At 50.5% G+C, this 21,081-nt stretch overlaps 1 long non-coding RNA gene across 4 annotated transcripts in view; it reads left to right on the plus strand.

Moving 5' to 3' along the window:
• Nucleotides 1-17,048, plus strand: part of LOC112663373 (uncharacterized) — a 32,062-nt gene extending 15,014 nt beyond the window's left edge. The window contains exons 1-5 of one of the 4 annotated variants that reach the window (XR_004806789.2): nt 9,771-10,358; nt 12,676-12,809; nt 13,033-13,106; nt 15,289-15,431; nt 16,448-17,048. This is a non-coding gene — a long non-coding RNA (uncharacterized LOC112663373). The other 3 variants (XR_003139193.3, XR_007403579.1, XR_003139192.3) reach the window with 3 other exon arrangements.
• The last annotated feature ends 4,033 nt before the right edge of the window (nt 17,049-21,081 follow it).

The following is a 21,081-nucleotide window of genomic DNA, read 5'->3' on the forward strand; positions in this document are numbered from 1 at the left end:
ACCTGCGGCTCCCTGCCTGTCGGACTCTACATCGCGGTGCCTCTGGTCTCTTGCGAGGTGTCTATCCCCGCCCCCCCCCACCCCCCCACCCCCCATCTCCGCGGCAGGCGCTCGGCCTTCTTGCACCTGGACGCTCGGGCGCCCCCTGCTGGCCTGCGGTCTGCCCTCCCTGCACCGCCCCCCCACCCTGCACCCAGTGCCCCGGCCCGCGCCTCTCGCGTCCGGGGGAGGTGGGAGCGCAAAGGGCCCCCCTGGGCTCCAGCCCCCTCCAGCCCCCCTCCAGCCCCCCTCCCATCTCCAGGAGGCAGGAATAGGTCGCAGCGTTTCCCGGGACCCACCCTGCCGCGGCCCCGCGCCGGGGAGGAGGGCCTGGAGGGGGCGGCGGGGAGGGAGTGTTGGGGGTAGCAGGGTGGGATTTGGCGTCCTTCCCCGGAATGAGCCGCGGCACAATCTGTCGCTGGGTTTGTTTGCCGAGCTGCCTCCGGAGCGCAGTGGGGCTGGCTCCCGGGGAGCGAAATATCACAAGATGCGGAGACAGACGCTGAGGGGCGGGTGGGCGGCGGGCTGACTCAGGTGTGCTGTCATCGGCTCCCCGGGCCCCGCGATCTTCGGAGAGGGGTGGGGGAGACCCCGGGTCCCCAGCACAGGCCAGCACCCGAAGCTGGGAGGGGATCCCCCGTCCCGGGGTGAGATGCAGGGAAGGGGGTGCCCCTGCCTGTAATCCTGGGCCTTGGGAGCCCCGGGGGGCCACTTCCAACTTGAGTGTACGCCAGAGGGTCACAAACCCCTCTGCCCCTGTCCCGCTGTACGGGTGCACGGTTTCCTATAATTATCTGCTGACTCACCACTTTCCCCCTCGCTAGACTGCCAGCTTTTTGAGGGCAGGAAGCTCCTCTCATCCCTCTTTGTGTCCCCTGCAAATGCTCAATGAACCCTTTTGGATAGATCGATGGATGGATGGATGGATGGATAAATGGATGGATAGATGGATGGATGGTGGGTGAGTGGGTGGATGGTTGCTTTACAGGAAATACTGCAATGCATTGGGTCTTCCCTCTAGAACCTTCTGACCCCTTGTTTCTCTCCCTATCTACACCTGCATTCCCCCATCCCCAGTCCCACCTCCAGCCAGACCCGGAATTGGAAACAGTCCTCCCTGGGTCTGAAGACCAGCGTTCTCTAAGTGACCCAAAAAAGTTTGTCCCTGTTCTGATGTTTCAGTGTCTTCATCTGTACAGTGGGGATGCTTCAGTAAATTACCTCCAGCTGCTCCAGAGATGAGAAAATGCTTAGTAACATGAAATTCTGACCCGTGTCTGGGGTGGTAGCATTTATCCTTACTGTTTTGGTGTTAATTGTTAAGATCTTGACCCCAGTGGAATCAGACACCATGTGTGAGCATGAGTCTCGCTTCTGCAGTTAGATGTTTTGACATCTGAGGGAGTAAGCTGATGGGAAGATGTAATGGGTGGCTGTGTTTTGGGCACCGGGGTCCCTCCCAGCCCGGGCTGGACACTTGGCCAGTCTCTGGGGCTACTGGGTGCTCAGGACTTGCCACAGAGCTGGCCTGCCCTCTCGTGGCGATAGGCGGATCTGCAGCCCCAAGGAAAGCCAAGGGTCTTCGGAAATGGGCTGATGGGATGGATGGATTTTCCCTGAGAAGGGGGAGGATCCGTTGTGTGGCAAACAGTGGGCTTTGGAAAGGAGGTCATGTAGAAGAAACAGGGCATTGGCACAAGTTAGGCGAGGCTTGACTTCCTCCATGCGTTCCCACTTGCTACCAGCACTGCTACTCCCGCTGTGACACCTGGGGCTCCTCTTTCCTCTGGGAGGCTCCATCCAGTGAGGCCATGGGACTTCCCTGGCTCTCTTTGACACCTGTTTGGAAACTTCATTGTATAGGGCACTTGGTGGCAGATGAGGTGGAGGAGGGGGGCGTGGGCTCAGTGGTCAAGAGCGCAGGCTTCAGCAAGTTCCTGCCCTGGCTCTGCTGTTCACTTAGCTTGATGACCTCGGGCAAGGTGTTCACCTGTTCTGAGCTCCAGGTTTCTCACCCAGAAAATGAGAGGGCAATCTAGATCCCAATTCACGGGGTTGTCTGAGGATTAAATGAAATAAAAAGAGATAAAACCTACCAGAGTCCCCGGCCTTGTGCTCAACAAACTGGAATAATATTACTATTAATTTTCCCTTTCAGTTTAACAGTAGTCTGCTCTGTTTCTATAGATGTCGCAATCTAGTGGCAGAGACTAAAGTGGGAACCCGAGGGCTCATAGATACTGAGAAACAAGGCTGGGTCTGGAAGTCAGTTTTTACTTGTAACCTCCTATCCCGTGTGTGTGTGTGTGTGTGTGTGTGTGTGTGTGTGTGTGTGGCCTCCACATCTCCACCTTCCCCTGGCACAGACCAGTGCTGCCCAATGTGATGAGTGCAATCTAGGCCTGAACCAGAAGTCCACTGCTGCCCTGAGCCTGCCTCCAAATGGCTGTGCAAGCTGAGACAGACCTCTCTCCTCTCCGGGCGTCACTGAAACAAGGAACTCGGACTAGGTGCTCTTTCTTTTTTTTTTTTTTTTTTTTTTTAAAGATTTTTATTTATTTATTCATAGACACAGAGAGAGAGAGAGGCAGAGACACAGGCAGAGGGAGAGGGAGAAGCAGGCTCCACGCAGGGAGCCCGATGCGGGACTCGATCCCGGGTCTCCAGGATCACACCCCAGGCTGCAGGCGGTGCCAAACCACTGCGCCACCGGGGCTGCCCCTAGGTGCTCTTTCTTGAAGGCCCCACAGAACCGTGACTTTGTGACACCCTCATTTTTCTGTGTCTCCAGAGTCAGAAGCTACTTCAGCCAGATTCCTTTCCATGCTGCCTCCTGCTGCCCAGCTCTGGGGGTGTGAGGAGGACCCCATGGGCAGGTCAGAACTCCTAGGAACCTCCGGAGACCCCTAAATCTTTCAGTGCGTGCTGGCAGGGGGAAGGGGTGGGGGAGCAAAGGGGAGAGGGAGGCTGAGGAGGAGGAGGGAGGAGAGGCTGCACTTTTCACCCAGAACCCTCCCACAGTGAATTCCAAGTCCTACTCGCCTGCCTAATGGGGACAGGGGACAGAGCTGCTTTCCAAGATAGGGAAGAAAACAGAAACCAAAGTAGTTTAAAGGACAAGGCTGTTAGAACTTGTTGCCTCCTTCCCTGCTTGGTTTCTAGGGTCTCTATCCATTTGTATTATTTATAACAGTTACTGGCATTTGTGAACTACTTCGTGTCATGAACCTATGTGTATTGGCTCATTGAACATTCCAAGCAGCTCTATGGGGGAGGGTCTATTAATATCCCCTTTTTACAGATGGAGATTACTCAGAGTGGTAGTATTACTCTTAGATCCTTCTTGCCCTGGATCCCATGCTTTAGAGGGTTTTGAAAAAAATAAACTAGAGTGTTTTCCTTTCAGGTCTTCCTCCTCCAACCAGCATCCCTCCATAGGGTGTGAAGTCCCTGCAACCAAGGGGATGTGCCCTCTGGGAGCCTGCATTCCACTTCTTGATGATCACACTATGGGTATCCAGAATTCTGGAATATTTGCTCAAATTACCCGAGTCCACTGCCTCTGGGGGCATCTTTTCCCATCTACCTTTCCACCAGTGTGGGCACCCCTAACCAAAGGGTAGCTGAGGGGCTGGTGTTTGTGAGGGGTGGTTGGAGCTTGAACATGTGGATAGGATATTCCCACTTAGGATGGACGTGAGGCCCCTTTTCTGGGATGGAGCTATGTTTGGGAAGACAAGAGGAGGTGGCTGTGTTTCTGTGTAGAAAGAACTCCATGGAGTTAAATCATTCTAAATTTGAACCTAGTCTTTCCAATGTCAGATTCCTTTGAAGAATGCAAAGGAACAATGCTGGTGTGGTAAGAGGGGAGGGGTACCTTGTGGGCAGAGGTTGCCTGGCATGGACTGGCGGGGTGACGAGAAAAATCCCAGCTCGTGGTACCCGCGTGTCTGTCTGCAATGTTAGGCCCGCAGATGTTAGGGGCAGCCACGTGGACTGGTCATGTGACTGCGGCGAAGCTGACATGACTAGGAAATTGTGCAACCAAGCTCTGAATCCAGGTCTGTGTGACTCTTCCCTTGTTTCATGAAGCTCCATGCCAGTCTTCATCCAAAGTCAGCATTTTGGCTCCTTGAAGGCCTATTGAACGGGACTTGGGTCCTGTTGTGTTTGCTGGAGTTCCCTTCCTGGTGAATAGAGCCCTCCCCCCCCCTCACTAGACTGTGAAATAGCCGCGCACGGGCTCCGTGTTTTCTTTGGCTTTATTTCATGACCCTGGCACAGCCTTGGCTCACAGCAGGCACTCTGCAAAGTCTGATAGTCATGGTTCAAGGTGCTGCTGGTTGGGTTGGCGTCCAGCAGAGGGGGCACGTCTGGGATGCACAGTGGGCTTTGGGGAGTATTGGGAAGCTCTGCCCCAGGGAAGGGGGGTTGTTAGATCATTTGCCTTAGATTCTATTAGTCTAGGAATCCGTCTTTTGGGTTGAAGGGCTCTGATGATGCCCCCTTCCTGTTATACCAATTCTCCAACCCCTCCCCTCTTTCTGGGAGGCACCAGAAGAGGAAGGGTGGTATTACTTCCCCATGCAGTTCTCTACAGGCAGCACTTTTCTCATTTCTGTCGTGAATGGACAGGACTGAACAATTCCTTTCCCCTTAAATTCTGTGGGCTGAAACCACTGATTTTGCAAGGGAGAGTGTATATGTGTGAAGAGCATTATGGGAGGCAGGGCAGAGAGCTACAAGCTCTAGTACAGGGGACATGGACCCTCCTGCCCATTCCCAGTACCCTCCACTGTACTGTTCTGGCTCCTGTTTTGGGGTTGAGCACAGTCGCCTACTGACACATTTCTCTGTCTCTTAGCCCCCCACTTTAGTTAATCCCAATATTAGTTCCCCAAGGTGTGGTTTTGATCCTATTACCTCCTGCTCAGAAGCCTCCCGTGGCCAAATCTGGCCAGCAAATGATTAATGTCCACGAGCTCTGAAGCACTCAGATTAGTAAGAAAAACCCTAAGACTTCAACAGATAAACAGGTGAAGGATGTGGACAACTCCTTCACCCAAGAGGATAAGAAGAGTAAACAAATACTTGGAAAAAATAGTTCAACCTGTTCGTGATCAAAGAGATGGAAATGAAGGCAGTCTCAGGATAGCGTTTCATACTTATTAAATTAGCAGAATTCATAAACACCATCACCCAGTGCTGGCAAGGTTGGATGAAGTCTGTGTTCCTACGTCTCTGGAAGCAATATGCAAAACTCTGCAAAACAATCTAGTAAAATGTAACAAGAGCCTCAAAAATATTATTACCTTTTGACCCATTAATCTCACTTCTGGGAATTGATCTTAAGAGCATAATTCAATAGATGAAGAAAGCTCTTGGCATGCCACGGGCCTTATCCTCCTACATTTTTCTAGGCAGGGAGATGGTTAAGAAAACCATGGCTCATTCAGTCAATGCAATATTATGCAGCCACAAAAATGATAATTATAGAGAATATGCAGAAGCATGGAAAATGTTTATAACATCATGTTTGTTGAGAAAAAAACAGGATACGAAATTTGCATGAACACTGTGATTGCAACCATGAACAGTCAGTATTCATGTTGACAAAGTCTGGTAGAGAATATGCAAAAACGAAAATTATTTAAGGGTGGGAGAATGAGTGGTTTTCCTTTCTGCTTAAGAATCTTCTTTGTTAATGTTGTTGAGATGTTATTTTCACAACAGGATGCATTCTATAAAAACAAAACCGCTATTATTGCTTATAAAAGAAAGTCAAAACTCTTCAGCCTACATCCATTACAGTAATTAGAAACGATCTCTCTTGTTAGGTGTTTAATAATCACAGTGACCCCCCACTTGTTAGGTGTTTACTACACACCAGGCCGTGAGGTGTGTCACGCGTGCAATCGCATCGAATCCTCACGATGACCCTGTGGGTAAAAACTAATATTATCCCCACTCTACAGATTAGGAATCTGCCATCCAGTGGGGTTAGCCCACGTGCCTCCAGGGTAAGAAAGCAGAGCTGGGTTTGGATTGCTGGCTGTCTGCTTCCAGAACTTGTGCTAAATTCCCTAACTGGCGTTGTGTGCCAGTGTTTCAAGAACTTCAGTCATTCATGGATCACCATGATGATTCGGGGCTAACTGTGGCTCACACATCATGTACTGTGATTTACTTAATCTTTAAATGTAAATCAACTCACTTCTTAAACATTTGAACGCCTACTCCAGCATTATCCTAAGCGAGAGTCCCCTTGGAATCATCTGTTAATGTGTTGGTTATATTTTTCAATGTACAATAAGATAAAAAGGAATTAATAGTATAAAAAAAATCCCTCAAGATCATCTTGCACCACCCCCCTTCCTTTTAGGAAAAACTGAATTATCTTATGCCACAGTCTAACTTGACCTCCTATTCCATTGTCCTTCCTCCACATCACCTGCCCTTTCAGCTACCACCTTTCCTGAGGCCTGAACCTGTCCCAGCCAGGTGGCTTCTCTGGACTCCGCCAGCCCCTCCCCCCCCCCCTCAGCCTTGAGACCAACACTGTGTCCCCTCCCTGTCCCCTGCGCCTGTGTTCGGTGCTTCTTTGGGGGCTTGCCTGAGCCAAATCCAGATCAAAGCCCTTCATGGACAAAGAGGGCACTCAGATTCCGAGAGCTGCCTACTACAAAAATTAATTCTCATTATTAAGCTCCCACTGCGTGCCAGGCACTGTATAAGCAGCTTTGTATATATATGATCTCTATTGGCTCTTTTTTTTTCCATTTTGGGGTCAAAGTATATACATGAACCAGTTCTTTTTATTCTATTGTGGTAAGGACATTTACCATGAGATTTACCTTCTTAGATTTCTAATGGTATACTGCGGTGTTATTATCTATAGACACTGTTGTATAGTGGATCTCCAGAACTGACCCTTTATTATTGACTCTTTATAATGACCCGGTGAAATGCATATGATTTTTAATTTCTTTAAAAATTTTTTTAAGAGAGAGCATGTGAGCAGAAGGCAGGGCAGAAGGAGAGCCTTAAGCAGGCTCCATGTCCAGTGCAGAGCCCAATGTGGGGCTCGACCTCACAACCCTGAGGTCGTGACCTGAGTTGAGATCAAGAGTTGGACACTTAACCACCTGAGCCATCTGATTTTTAATTTCTACTTTATATGTTGGGAAACTGTGGTCCGTGGGGTAAGGCATTTGGTTGAAGCACATAGCAGGTAAGTAAAAGAGCCTCGACTCAAGTCTTGTTCTGTTTGACCCCAAAGTCCTTCCTCTTACCACTCTGGTCCTCGGTCTTGTTAATGACGATGGTGCTATGACAGGCTAGTGCTCCCTACTCCACGCCCTCCAAAGTGGGCCTGTGACTTTCTTGCCTCTCCAGGGTGGGGACAGCAGGCATTCATTCATTATGGAAGAGAGTGTTCATTGGTCTGAGCATTTTGGAGGACAATTTGATAGAAGCTATTAAATTGAAAATGAATATGCTTGTTGACCCCCAAATTTACTTTTTTTGGATGAGAGAGAGAGAGAGAGAAAGAGAGAGAGAAGTAGGGAGGGGTCAAGGGAGAAGTAGAGAGAGAATCTCAAGCAGGCGCCACACTCAGCATGGAGCTGGACTAGGGGTTTGATCCCAGGACCCCCAAGATCATGATCTGAGCTGAAATCAAGATGCTGAACGGGCTAAGCCAACTAGGTGCTCCCCATCAAATTTACTTTTTAGGAAATTATCCTTCAGGAACTCCTAAAATGTGCACAAAGACATCTGTAGGTTGATAGTCAATGCAGCCTTGTTGTTTGTAGTATATATTTTCAATAGGAGATTAGCTACATACATTTACAGTTTTTTAATTTTATTAGAGAGAGACAACATGAGTGGTGGTAGGAGCATTGGGGGGAGGAAGGAGGAGGGGGCATCTCAAACAGACTCCACACTGAGTGCTGAGCCTGATGCAGGACTCAATCTCACAACTTTGGATCATGACCTGAGCTGAAAGCCAAGAGTTGGACACTTAACCAACTGAGCCCCCCCAGGCACCCGGAGCTACATACATTTTAGTACATCCATATGCAGGCATCAAAAAGAATGAAGGGGTGGCTGGCTGGCTCAGTCAGTAGAGCTTGGGATTCTCAATCTCAGGATATGAGTTCAAGCACCATGTTGGGTGTGGAGCCTACTTTTTTTTTTTTCCTTTTTTAGATTTTATTTATTCAAGACAGAGCATGGAGGGGAAAGGGGCAGAGGGAGGAGAAGCAGACTCCCAGCTGAGCAGGGAGCCCAACACACAGGGCTTGATACCAGCGCCCAAGATCATGACCTGAGCCAAAGGCAGCCACTCAACCTACTGAGCCACCCAGGTGGGGGGCCTACTTGAAAGAAAAAAAGAATGAAAGAAATTTATGTGTGTGTTTTTTTTTAATTTTTAAAATGTATTTATTCATGAGAGACACACAGAGAGAGGCAGAGACACAGGCAGAGGGAGAAGCAGGCTCCATGCAGTGCCTGATGTGGGACTCGATCTCAGGACCCTGAGATCACACCCGGAGCCAAAAGCAGATGCTCAACCGCTGAGCCACCACTCAGGTGCCCAGGTTTACGTGTTCTCATAAGGAACAATAACTTAGCAAAGATACTAAGTCTCAGCAAGGTAAGGGGCAGAAGGATGCACTGGTGCATTAGTACTGCGTCCAACCCTGTGGGGTGGAATGTATGTAACTGTCCGCGCACCGAGGCAGGCAGAGGCCACCTCTGGAAGGACATAAACAACACAGGTAATGGAAGCTACCAGAATTTTGTACTGGAAGGACTGTGCTGGGGGTGAGAGGGCAGGGCTGGTGCTGCAGCAGGGTCCAGCCGCAGGACAGTCCTCGCGACTCAGAGTCATTAGAGGGGCCTGTGGCCGTGAATAATACCGCCCGCCCCGCCTCTGGGCCCACGGCAGCCAGCCTGCCCCAGGTCACGGCAGACTTAACTTTTTACTACATAATCTTTTGTGCTGTTTTGTTTCTTAAAACCCAAGGCATATATGACCTCTTTAATAATTTAGAATTTAAAATTAAAAAAAGAGGAATTTTCTGCCTGAGGCAGGACCCACCTAAGAAATGAGAAGTAGCCAGGCGGCAAGTGGAGCGAGTGCCAGTATTCTTGGGCCCCAGGCGGGAGGAGCTGAGCCGGAGGGACCTGTGGCCTCTCCCCCAGCCCAGGCGGGACCTTGGGGACCCTCCCTCCATCTCCCTTCAGTGGAAGATTTTATCCTCTCCCTCCCGTGGGCGGCAGCTGGTCGTGGCTGCAGAGGCAGGGTTTTGGACAAGATGTATCTCAGTAGCTACCCTGAGCTCAAGAACACGGAAGACAGGATACCGGGGAGACTCCTCCATGACCTTGGCAAAAAGGGACCAGGTGCCTGGTGAGGGGTCACAGTGGGGGTGGAAGCAACCCCCGGCAGTATTGATTATTTGGAAAACTCAACCCCAAATGACTTGAGCATAACTGCTTCTCCATCTCCCGGAGAAAGTGGACTTTCCCCCGTTGTGGGGGGAAAAGTCCTTCCCTTCTCTCTGGGTGCCTTAGGTCAACCCCCTCTTGAGCTCGGTGATTGGCACCCCAAGGATGATAGACTGAAGTCGAGATCCCGAGTTAGTCTCTGGTGAGGAGCACGACCCCACCTCCCTGGTCCTGGACTCCTCAGAGTGGCCCTGCAGGTGAGAGCCGACCCTGAGTCACATGACTGCTGAGCAGTGGCAAGGGGAAGAGATGTGGGTGGAGGGGTCCCCCACAATGACCTCCATGGTCCCCTAGGTCCCAATGACAGTGTCTTGGCTGGGCATGGAACAGAGCTAAACAGGGATGCCTGGATGGCTCAGTTGGTTAAGCATCTGCCTTCAGCTCAGGTCACTATCCCAGGGTCTTGGGTTCAAGCCCCTCATTGGACTCCCTGCTCAGGGGGACGTCTGCTTCTCCCTCTGCCCCTTCCCCTGCTTGTGCTGTCTTTCTCTCTCTCAAATAAATAAATGGAAGTCTTAAGAAAAAATCCAGCTAAACGAGGACTGTCCATCCACTTACCCATCTATTCTGTTCAGTAATTTCCTGGATGACTACTGGGTGCTAAGCAGGGGGCCAGAGGCTGGAGATGTGGCAGCGACTGGCCACCCTCTGCCAAGTCATTGCTTCCCCCAAGGCTCCTCGGGTGCCCTCCTTTGTGGTGAGGCCTCCTGCTTAATCCTGCACCTCATGCTCCCACCTGGCACCCCCACATCCGCTCTACTTCCTCCGTCTTCCGCAGCACTCCTAACTTGCCAACATGCTATGTAAGTTATCTATTAATTAGCTTTATTGTTTATTGGCTTTTTAAAAAAGATTTTATACAGGCAGACCGGGTGGTTCGGCGGTTAGCGCCGCCTTCAGCCCAGGGCCTGATCCTGGAGTCCCAGGATCAAGTCCCATGTCGGGCTCCCTGCGTGGAGCCTGCTTCTCCTTCTGCTCATGTCTCTGCCTCTCTCTCTCTCTCTGTGTCTCATGAATAAATAAATAAATAAATAAAATCTTTTTTAAAAATCTTAAAAATATTTATTTATTTATTTATTTATTTATTTATTTATTTATTTATCCTAGAGAGAGAGTGAGAGAGAGAGCACAAGTAGCAGGAGCAGCAGGCAGAGGGAGAGGGAGAAGCAGACTTCCTGCTGAGCAAGGCGGGGGCTCGATCCCAGGACCCTGGATCATGACCTGAGCTGAAAGCAGCCGCTTCACCGGCTGAGCCCCCCAGATGCCCCACAGCTGTCTCTTTTTACTACAATTTCAACTCCACAAGACCAGAGAATTTTGTCTTTGTGGTCACTGATATATCTGTGGCCCCTGGCACCCAGCGATCACTCCATAAATGGTTGTCGGGTGACTATAAGTCGGCCACCCCCATTATGTGCTGTGAATGTTTACCTGCTGGAGTGGTAGGGGGAAAACTCAGAAATCAAGTCACCCTCAACACAAATGTGTAGTTAGAGGCAAGGATAAATTCTTTGGAAGAGTACTGGCCACAGTGTGTCCGTCCTGGGGCTCAGTGACAGTGTCCTTCGGAAGGGATATTTGAGCCATGTTCTGAAGGATGAGTAGGAGCTGGCCAGGGGTGAGGCAATAAGGGACAGAGCAAGGGGCTTCCTGCAGGAGCCGGGTGGCACAGAGGGCTCTGTGAGGAGGAGCCAGGCCCAGGTGCTGTGTGGCCTGTTCAAAGTTTCAGATCACTTTAATACATGAAGGGTGACAGGTACTCCCAGTGATGCACAGACAGCCATGAGGTGCTGGGGCCCAGGGCTAATAAGGGGCTCTCCCCCTGCCTGGGCCGCTGTTTGGTCCTGCATACATGCCAGCATCTCAGCACTGCAGCCATTCCCACCCAGAGGCCCTTGCTCTGTGCCAGCGCTCTTGGGCCTGCAGCCGTGCTGATGGCAGAGGGCACAGGGACGCACTACGCAGATTCAGAGCACGGGGTTTCTGAATCTCCTGCTGATGTGGGAGAAAGCTCAGAGCAATTTGATTCCTCTTTTCTGGTTGAGGAGGGGGCTCAGAGGAGGAGGCACGTGTTCACAGTCACGCAGGGAGAGTGTGTCACAGCTGGAGGGAGGCTGGTGGACGAGGGGTGGCTGTCACAGGCCTGGGCAGACATCACAATGACCTTTACCCCCGGGCCTCAATCCTGCAGACCTGGTGGGGGCCAGTGCCTCCCAAATGCACCCCCGAGAGGGTGTCCTCCTGTCTCTCAGCTTGTTGTTGCTTGCTCTCCTGCTGATGCTCCCTGCCCCTTCCCACCAGGGCGGATCTCCTGTCAGGGCTGAGAGAGGAGCAGCTCTCTTCTTACTGACACTGAAGCTTTTAAGCAGAAGTCCCAAGGCAGTTTTGTTCTTTCCCTTTTCCTGGAGTCTCCTCTCTTGAGGAATCAGGACAAGTGACTCAGGGCTGCATCCTCAAATAGCCCAGACTGTGTGTCTTTCTGGAAAGTGTTTTTAAGCCAGTATTCCCAGGGGTGGTCCCCCGCACCCCCAGTCCAGCCTCAGGGGCAGCGTCTAACTTCCCTGGACACTGTCTGCAGGCATGAGGCTGCCCCAGTCCCAGCTCCTTTTTGATGGGTTTAACCCCAGCCCTGGGCCCTTCACCCATCAGGTCCCCCATCCCAGGAAATTGCAGGTGCATCGGCCCTGAGCCTTGAGATATCCATACCCTCCACAGACCCTGTCCATCAGCATGACCGGGTGTAGACTGAGCCATGTGCAAAGCTCAGCGGGTACCACTTAGCTCCTGCTATCCTTTCTGGATCAATCTGCCCGCCCTGCTTCTCGGAGCCCCCTTTGTCGGCATTCCTCCAATCTCGTTGCTTGCTTTGGATCTCTTTGTTTCCAGATTTGACTTCAGGCCTCTCCTGTGCATGCTAATATGGCTCACAGGCTGGGCCTGTCAGCAAGGGGTGGAGTGAGGCAGGTCAGCTATGAGTTGCCCAAGTTGCAGTGTGGGAAGGCAGCTCTCCCGCCGCCCTGGCTGCCTGGCTTTGGTAGATGGAAGGGAGGGCTGACTTGTCCCCTGGGGGCAGGGGGACACTGCACAGAAATGACACTTAATCTGTGTCTGCTCTTCCAGAAGCTTCAGGCCTCTGACTGCGAGGTGGAGTCTGGGCATCCCTGTGCCACCACTGCCTCTCTCGCTTGCTCGGGTGCTGAGCTGGAGCCTAATCACTTAATTTGTCAATTTGGCGTTATTTCCCCTGAGCCCAGGTACCTGTCAGGTGCACGCTGATAAGCAGCTGGTAACCTCCCTGTGTTTGCTTCTGGGAGGTATCAGGTCTCACTGGGGACCCTGAAACCAAACCTTTCCCAAAGGACTCTGCCTGCATCCCTTCCAGCTGGGGGAGGGGGACAGGAAGAGCTTCGTTTGGCCAGTTGTAGAGAACTGTGTAAATTCACGGGATTATTCTGTCTCTTGCCTTCCCTCCATCAGGATGTGGCATCGCATGGCCCACGGGCGCTGCTGCGGGATGGAAACTGAAGCTTGGAGGGGATACAGGCATGCAGGTGCACATTTGCTCCCTGGGTACAGCTGGGTTTCAAATGGGAAGAAAGGGAATTATTCTCGTTTGGGGTTTTGTGCAGAAGCTTGGGCCATTTGTGTCCAGGAATCTTGTGAACTTCAAGAGCTTCTGCAGGGAGGACACCTCCCCATCTCGGGGTGAGGACCTCCTGTCCCTAAGGGACTCAGCCTCTCCAGCTGACGGCAGCTGTGCTGGCGGGTTCCTGCCAGGGGAGGGCTGAGCCGTGTTCCGGATGTGGGAGAGTGTTGTGAAAACAGGAAAGCTCCCATTCCTGGAATGGTCTGTGAACGTGGGAAACCATTAACCTACCCGACATCTGAAGACCAAGAGCAGCTCAACTTTCAGAGATTGTTAACACACCTTCCGATGCCCCTTTCTAGGCAGGATGGTTGTTTGATTAAGTCCCACTACCTGGGGTGACTTTTTTTGAACAGGAATTGCTTTTTCAAATCCAGAGAAGTAGGATTAAAGTTGGATGTTCTCTGTCCTTGAAAGAGCTGGTATTAGGATAAATTCAAAGATGACTAGCGGGATCCCTGGGTGGCGCAGTGGTTTAGCGCCTGCCTTTGGCCCAGGGCGCGATCCTGGAGACCCGGGATCGAATCCCACGTTGGGCTCCTGGTGCATGGAGCCTGTTTCTCCCTCTGCCTATGTCTCTGCCTCTCTCTCTCTCTCTCTCTGTGTGACTATCATAAATAAATAATAAAAAAAAATTAAAAAAAAAAAAGATGACTAGCTATACAGAATGGGGAGCAAACTGAAGAATGAGGCTCAGAGCTGTGCTCCCCGGAGTGGTCCTTGAGCGGCATCAGAACCGGCAAGTACCTCTGGGGGTGGCCAGGAATCTGCATTCCATTTTATTTTATTTCTTAAAGATTTTATTTATTTATTCGAGATAGAGAGAGTGAGTGAGACAGAGAGCATGAGCAGGGTGAGGGGGAGAGGAAGAAGCAGGCTCCCGGCTGAGCAGGGGGCTAATGCGGGGCTCAATCCCAGGACCCCGGGATCATGACCTGAGCTGAAGGCAGATGCTTAACCCAGGTGCCCCCTGCATTCCATTTTTTAAAAATATATTTTTTAAATTTATTCATGAGAGACACAGGGAGAGAGAGAAGCAGAGGGAGAAGCAAGCTCCATGCAAGGAGCCCGATGCAGGACTCGATCCCGGGACCCCAGGATCACGCCCTCGGCTGAAGGCAGGCACTTAACTGCTGAGCCGCCCAGGGATCCCCTGCATTCCATTTTATTTTATTTTATTTTATTTTATTTTATTTTATTTTATTTTATTTTATTTTTTTCCCCCTGCATTCCATTTTAAATGAAGGTATAGTTTCATTCGACCTTCAGTCGAGGGCACAAACCTTAAGTGCTTAGTCCAATGAATTTTCACATATGAAGAGAACTGAATAACTACCGCCAAGATCAAGACACAGAACACTTCCAGGGACCCCGAAGGCTCCGTCAGGTGGTCCTGGTGTCTCACCCACCTCGCCTGTCCTGGCGGTAATCAACCATCACTCTGATTTTCGTCACTACCAATCGGTCTCGCGTGTCCTTGAGCTTCACACAAATAGAATTGTACACCATATGTTCTTTTGTGACCGGTCTCTTCTGCCCAACATCATGTCTGTGAAATTAATCTATGTTGTGTGTCCCAATAGTTTGTTCTTTTTATTGCAAAGCAGTATTCCGTTGTGTGAATGTGGGACAATTTATTTATCCATATTCCTATCCATGGGCAGTTTTTTCAAAAATTTTTTTTTTATTTTTAAAGATTTAATTTATTTACTTGACAGAAAGAGAGAGAGAGAGAGAGAGAAAGAGAGAGAAAGCACAAGCAGGGGGAAGGGCCAGCAGAGGGAGAGGGAGAAGCAGGTTCCCTGTAGAGTTTGGAGCCCAATGCGGGACTTGATTCCAGGACCTGATCCAAAGGCGGACGTTTTACCCAATGGAGCCACCCAGGTGCAAGTTAAGGGGCATTTTTGAGCTGAATTGTTTCCAGTTTGGGGCTTTATGAATAAAGCTGCTATGACCACTCTTGCCCATGTCTTTCGGTGAACATATGCATTCATTTCTTTTGGGTAAATGTCTAGGGCGGGATTGCCTGATCCTGGGGTAGGTGTGGTGTCTACACTGAATTCCCTTCCTTATGTGTTTCTGGTTAGGGTGGGCCACGAGGGGGATCCTTGAGGGGATTCGGAGGGCAGAAGGGAAGCAACAGCCATTCTGTCGCTCGCACCTGTCGTGGCTGCTCTGCTGACCCACCTCATCGACGGGAAGGAGCAGCTGGTTCCTCCTGCTGAGCCAGGTGTGTATGTGTTTAGCTGGTGGTGAAAGATCCAGGCTCCTGCAAAACACCCACCATATCCTCCGTGACAGAGGCAACAAAAGCTGCCATGAGCTTCTGGGATCCAGCCTTTCCTTGTGGGGCACCAGTTAGAGCTCATGGGGTGTCCAGCCTGTTCCTTGATCTCCCCGACTCTCAGTCCACCTTCTGTTCTTGGCTGTCTGACCTGCGGCCTTCAAGCTCCACCTTGAGAAGCAAAGACAACAGTTTTGCAAGAGTGCCGAGCCAGCTGCCCCACCAAGTAGGGACAAACCCACACACAGAGTGGTGCTCCTCCCCGGCGGACCCTGGCGGACTCCATCACTGTGCCCCCGCACCCTGGGAACCTGCCGCACACATTTCCAAAGTGACTGGTCCTACCTATTCCCTCGGCTTGCTGGGTGTCCTCGCCAGACCTTGTTATTTTCATCCTTCTAAAGGTTACCCATTCTTGGGGATGGGGTGGGCGGGTGGGTGTCTGCATTTCTTTTTTTTAAGATTTTATTTATTCATGAGAGACCCAGAGAGAGAGAGAGGCAGAGACACAGGCAGAGGGAGAAGCAGGCTCCATGCAGGGAGCCCGACGTGGGACTCCATCCAGTGTCTCTAGGATCCCACCCTGGGCTGAAGGCGGCGCTAAACTGCTGAGCCACCTGGGCGTCGTGGGTGTCTGCATTTCTGATCCTTTTGGGATTCTTGTGCAGGAGGAAGAATAAGGAGCTGGCTGGGGGGGTGGGGGGGCAGAAAGCCTGGACGCTCAAAGAAAGGCAGTTTGCTTTTGAATGATCGCTTTGCCACTTCCTGGCTGTGTGCATGATCTTAGTTGACTTTTTCTCTCTCTGGGCTTCAGTGTTTTCATCTATAAAATGAATTATTAAGCATCACTAACAAGTATCAAGGTCTTACCAGATGCCAGACACTGTTTTAAGCACTTCATGTGTACTAACTCACTGCGCTTTCTCGACAACTGATGACGCGGATGCTATTATTATTTCCAGCTTTGAGTTGGGGAAACGGACTCATCGCCGGGATTCAGACCCAGGCTGTCTGCCTTCCATGGTTTTTGCCATCGCCGTCCCTCCTGTGACAAGGCAGTGTGGAGATGAGCTGACATCGTGGACGTCAAGGCTCTGCAAAGGGCGGTGTAGTGTTCATTCTTCTTCAGTGGGTCTCACATGGGAAGTTCCCCTTCAGTTCCCTCAAATATGCAGAAATAACCTAAACAAGCGAGCTAGCTAGAAAGCTAGTCACTGTCACAACAAACACAGCCAGAAAGGTAGGCTCTTCCGAGGACCCAGAAAAATCCAGCACTCTCCAGAGAAGAGGACCCCCCCTAGGGATCCCTGCCTTGGATATTCTGGCCCCTTGGCAAGTGGGAGGCTTAGAGGGGTGTGTCAGGCTCTACCTAAGTGTCAATCCATCAATTCCCTTCACTCTGACTTTATACTGAACAAACAACCTTCTCGTATTGATTACCTTTCCCAAAAGTCTATCCCTTCCTGAAAGAGGTTGTGCTGACCAGTCAACCTCAGGATTCCCGTCTGCTGGGTGGTTTCATTTCTCAGTGTAAATTAATAAATTGCACTCCAGGTTTATCAATCAGTCTCGTGTGAGTTTGTCTAGTGTAGATTGTTCCCCCCACATCTGATCACAAGAACTATACTCCCAGGGAGAGGCTGGGAAAGAAATAACATCAAAGTGGCATAAGAGAGATGTCCAAAGAATGGTACAAAAAAAGGGTGTGCTGTGAGACTGCAGGGGATGGAGAGAGGATGTTTGTGTGGAGGAAGGGGGAGCATCAGAGAGGGCTTCCTGGAGGAGGGTCACATTGGCACAGGAAGAGGGACACCATAGCATGAAAGTGTAGTTAAAACACAGACTCTGAAAAAAACAAACAAACAAACAAAAAAAAAACACCAAAAAACAAAAACACAGGCTCTGGGGCCTGCCAACCTGAGTGGCAAGTCTGGCCATGTGACGTGGTCAAGCTGCTTCATCTCTCTAGACCTCAGACTCCTTATTTCTAAAGTGGGCGAAACGATAGCAGCCACCGTATGGGGTGGCTGTGAGGATGAGATGATGATATAGGACACGTTGAGCTCTTAACACGACACCTGGCCCCTAAGCAACATTCGGGAAATGACTGTCATTACCGTTGCCAGTATTCATACCCGATATGATGTGCTCATTGAGAATTCCAGAAGGAGGGTCACCGCAAAGGCCTGTTGTATCCCCAGACGCAGCTCTGTCTCGAAGGGAGTGGCGTCTGTGTTTGCTTTAAGACGCAGAGGGCAGAAAGCCCTTCGCAGTATGTGGCTCTTGCCTCGAGAGTGGTCACAGCTCATCCTGTGGCTTCGCAGCCCACGAGGAGAGCTGCCTCCACAATCTATACGAACCCATCAGCCTCGAGAACATCCGTGGTTTCTGAGTCACTCTCAGGCCATTTCAGCTTCCAAGCAGAAACTCCCAGGGCGTGCGCTGCATCTAGGCCTTTCCTGCCCGCCACTGTGTGGGGAGAGGGGAGGTGGGCAGAAGGCAGGTTCCCGCACCTGCGGTGGGTCCTGGATCACCATCAGGCCCGGCCAGGGGCCCAGCGTCGCGGCCAGTGAGGGATGAGAGACATTAGCACTTGCTCCAGATGGCCTGGCTGGGGGGCTCCGGACCCCGGGTCTCCTGCTTCTCTGTCCAGTGTTCTGTCTATAGCTTCTGATGGGCCTACCTCATCTCCCCATGTGTTTGATTCCGGCTGATGCAGAGAGGAAGGGTAGAGGGGCACAGGGAGTCACCCTGGAGGAGCAGGGGAGGCTTCCATCATGTGTGTGCTCCCCTGGCACATGGGGATCGCACTTGGGGCCAAGTTTCCCCGCTTCTCCCAGTGGATTTCCAAGTCCCTGCATCCGACCCCGTTAGCACCAACGGAAGTGTTCCAGTCTCTGCTTCTCTTTGCCTTCCCCCACAACTAAAGTACAGTGTTCATTGGTCTCAGTTATTTCTTGTTCTTTATACCCTGAGGGAGCTGGACATCTGAAAAATCCTGTTGCCTCCCCACAGGACTCTTGTGGTCTCCTCCTGGAGACCGCCTGTGTCTGGGGTGGGGAGGTGGTCAGGTGAATGGGGCTGGGAGACGGAGACCCACTGCAGACTGGAAAGCAAAACTCTCTTGTTTTACTCAATGATGCCTTTTGAATGAGACACCTGCCCCCATTCCTATTACTGATAATTGATACTCATAGCAACCCCATTCCAGAGCTCATGCTTGGCCTAGCACTTGTTGGGGTGGGGGGTAGTGCTGGGTGGGGCACTAGTTAAGGGCACGGGCTGTAGAGCATCTAGGTTTTATATCCCAACCCTGCCACTTACTTACTAGTGGTGTGAGGTTGGGCGAGTTGCTTAATCCCTCTGAGCCTCAGTTGGCCTGGATAGTCGATGCTAATAACACCTAGTCCCATAGGCTTGTTAAATTCAGCAAGAGAATAAGTACAAGGCACTTCAAATAGTGCCCATAGGTTGTCTGTGCTCAGTGAACATTGGGTGCTACCTCTTTGTGGGGCTGAGACAGCCCTTGGGTCCTCCAGCTGGGTCCTCAGCTCTGCAGATTCAGAGGTGGTCAGTGCCCCCAGGGTGCTCTGTTCTACCAAAGTCTATGCAGGAAGTCAAGTCACCAATACACGGTTGGCTCATGGGCATGGAATTAGAGCCCAGTGGAGTTCAGATGGGGGCTCCTAAGGCCCAGTGTGGTGGGGCCCTGGGGGCTCCCATTTCTATCTCAGGGCCTGGCCTGGAAGCTCCCTGTTCTCTGCATGGTGGAAGGGAGGCAGATCCAGCAGGAACAACTGGTGACTCCACCCAGTATCCACCAGGGTTGAGCTGGCTGACCCGACAGGCCGGAGTAGCCCCCTCTCTCTGGCACCTCTTGGGCAGCCTTTTGGATCTGGTTACAGAACGGTCCTCCCAGAACAAGAAGGCCTCCACCCCATTCAGGACTGTGTAGTGGTTCCCCACCCTTGTCAGAACTGTTTGGAAGGCATGAGGAGATACTCTGGAGACTTCTTCCCCTTCCCTGTTGACTCTGATTCATGAACAGACTTCCTTCCTGCAGCTCAGAGTATAATAAACCAGATCCCTGTTTTGGACAGGCCGGGCCACGTCGGGGAGGACACTCGGATGACAACGGTGTGCATGTGGGTGCTACCTAGACATCAGTTCTCTGGGGTAGGGGATCAAGCTCACCCATTATACAGCAGTTTTCCCCCCTCATTTCTCTTTGAGTTTAGGAGCACTTTGCAATCCTCCTCACATCTGACTTCATGATTTCCTCTTGGCTTTTCAGTAATTAAATCATTTTTGGTAAAAACAGTAGCTGCTATTTATTAAAGACTTTTAAAAAAGACTTTATTTATTTATTCATGAGAGACACACAAAGAGAGGCAGAGACATAGGCAGAGGGAGAAGCTCCATGCAGGGAGGCTCCATGCAGGGAGTCCCATGTGGGACTCGATCCTGGGACTCCAGGATCACACCCTGGGCTGAAGGCAGACACTTAACTGCTGAGCCACCCAGGCATCCCATTTATTAAAGATTTAAAAAAATGTTTATTACTTATTTATTATAAATTTTATTATAATTTTTATTTATTAAAGCTTATTTTAAATTTTTTTATTTTTCATTTGTTTTTTAAAGATTTTATTTATTCATGAGAGACACACAAAGAGAGGCAGAGACGTAGGCAGAGGGAGAAGCTCCATGCAGCGAGGCTCCATGCAGGGAGTCCCATGTGGGACTTGATCCTGGGATTCCAGGATCACATCCTGGGCTGAAGGCAGACACTTAACTGCTGAGCCACCCAGGCATCCCATTTATTAAAGATTAAAAAAATGTTTAATTTATTAAAGATTAAAAAATGTTTATTACTTATTTATTATAAATTTTATTATAATTTTTATTTATTAAAGCTTATTTTAAAAATTTTCATTTTTCATTTGTTTTTTAAAGATTTTATTTATTCATGAGAGACACAGAAAGAGAGAGAGAGAGAGAGAGGCAGAGACACAGGCAGAGGGATAAGCAGGCTCCATGCAGGGAGCCTGATGTGGGACTCGATTCCGGGACTCCAGGATCATGTCCTGGGCCGAAGGCAGGCGCCAAACCACTGAGCCAGGGATCCCTTATTTTAAAAAATTTTACTTATTTACTCATGAGAGACACAGAGGCACAGGCAGAGGGAGAAGCACGCTCCATGCAGGGAGCCCTGTGAGGGACTTGATCCCAGGACCCCAGGATCATGCCCTGAGCCAAAGGCAGACGCTCAACCACTGAGCCACCCAGGCGTCCCTATTTCTTTAAGTAAGCTCTACAACCAACGTGGGGCTTGGGCTTGAACTCATGACCTGGAGATCAAGAGCTGCAGGCCCCTCCCATTGAGCCAGCCAGGCAGGCACTAGCTGCTATTTATTAAGTAGCGAGTGTACTGATTGGATGATGTCCTTACCCGATCTTTATTATTTTTTTATTTTTATTTTTTTTCTGATCTTTAATCTGTACACCAATTTGATTCCAATTTCATAGATGAGGACACCTGAAACCAGAGGAATCAGGAAGATTAGTAAGCGGCCCAGGATCAGTGTGTTTTGTT

This window comes from Canis lupus, chromosome 18 (assembly GCF_003254725.2).
Source record: "Canis lupus dingo isolate Sandy chromosome 18, ASM325472v2, whole genome shotgun sequence".
In the NCBI taxonomy this organism is placed as follows: domain Eukaryota; kingdom Metazoa; phylum Chordata; class Mammalia; order Carnivora; family Canidae; genus Canis; species Canis lupus.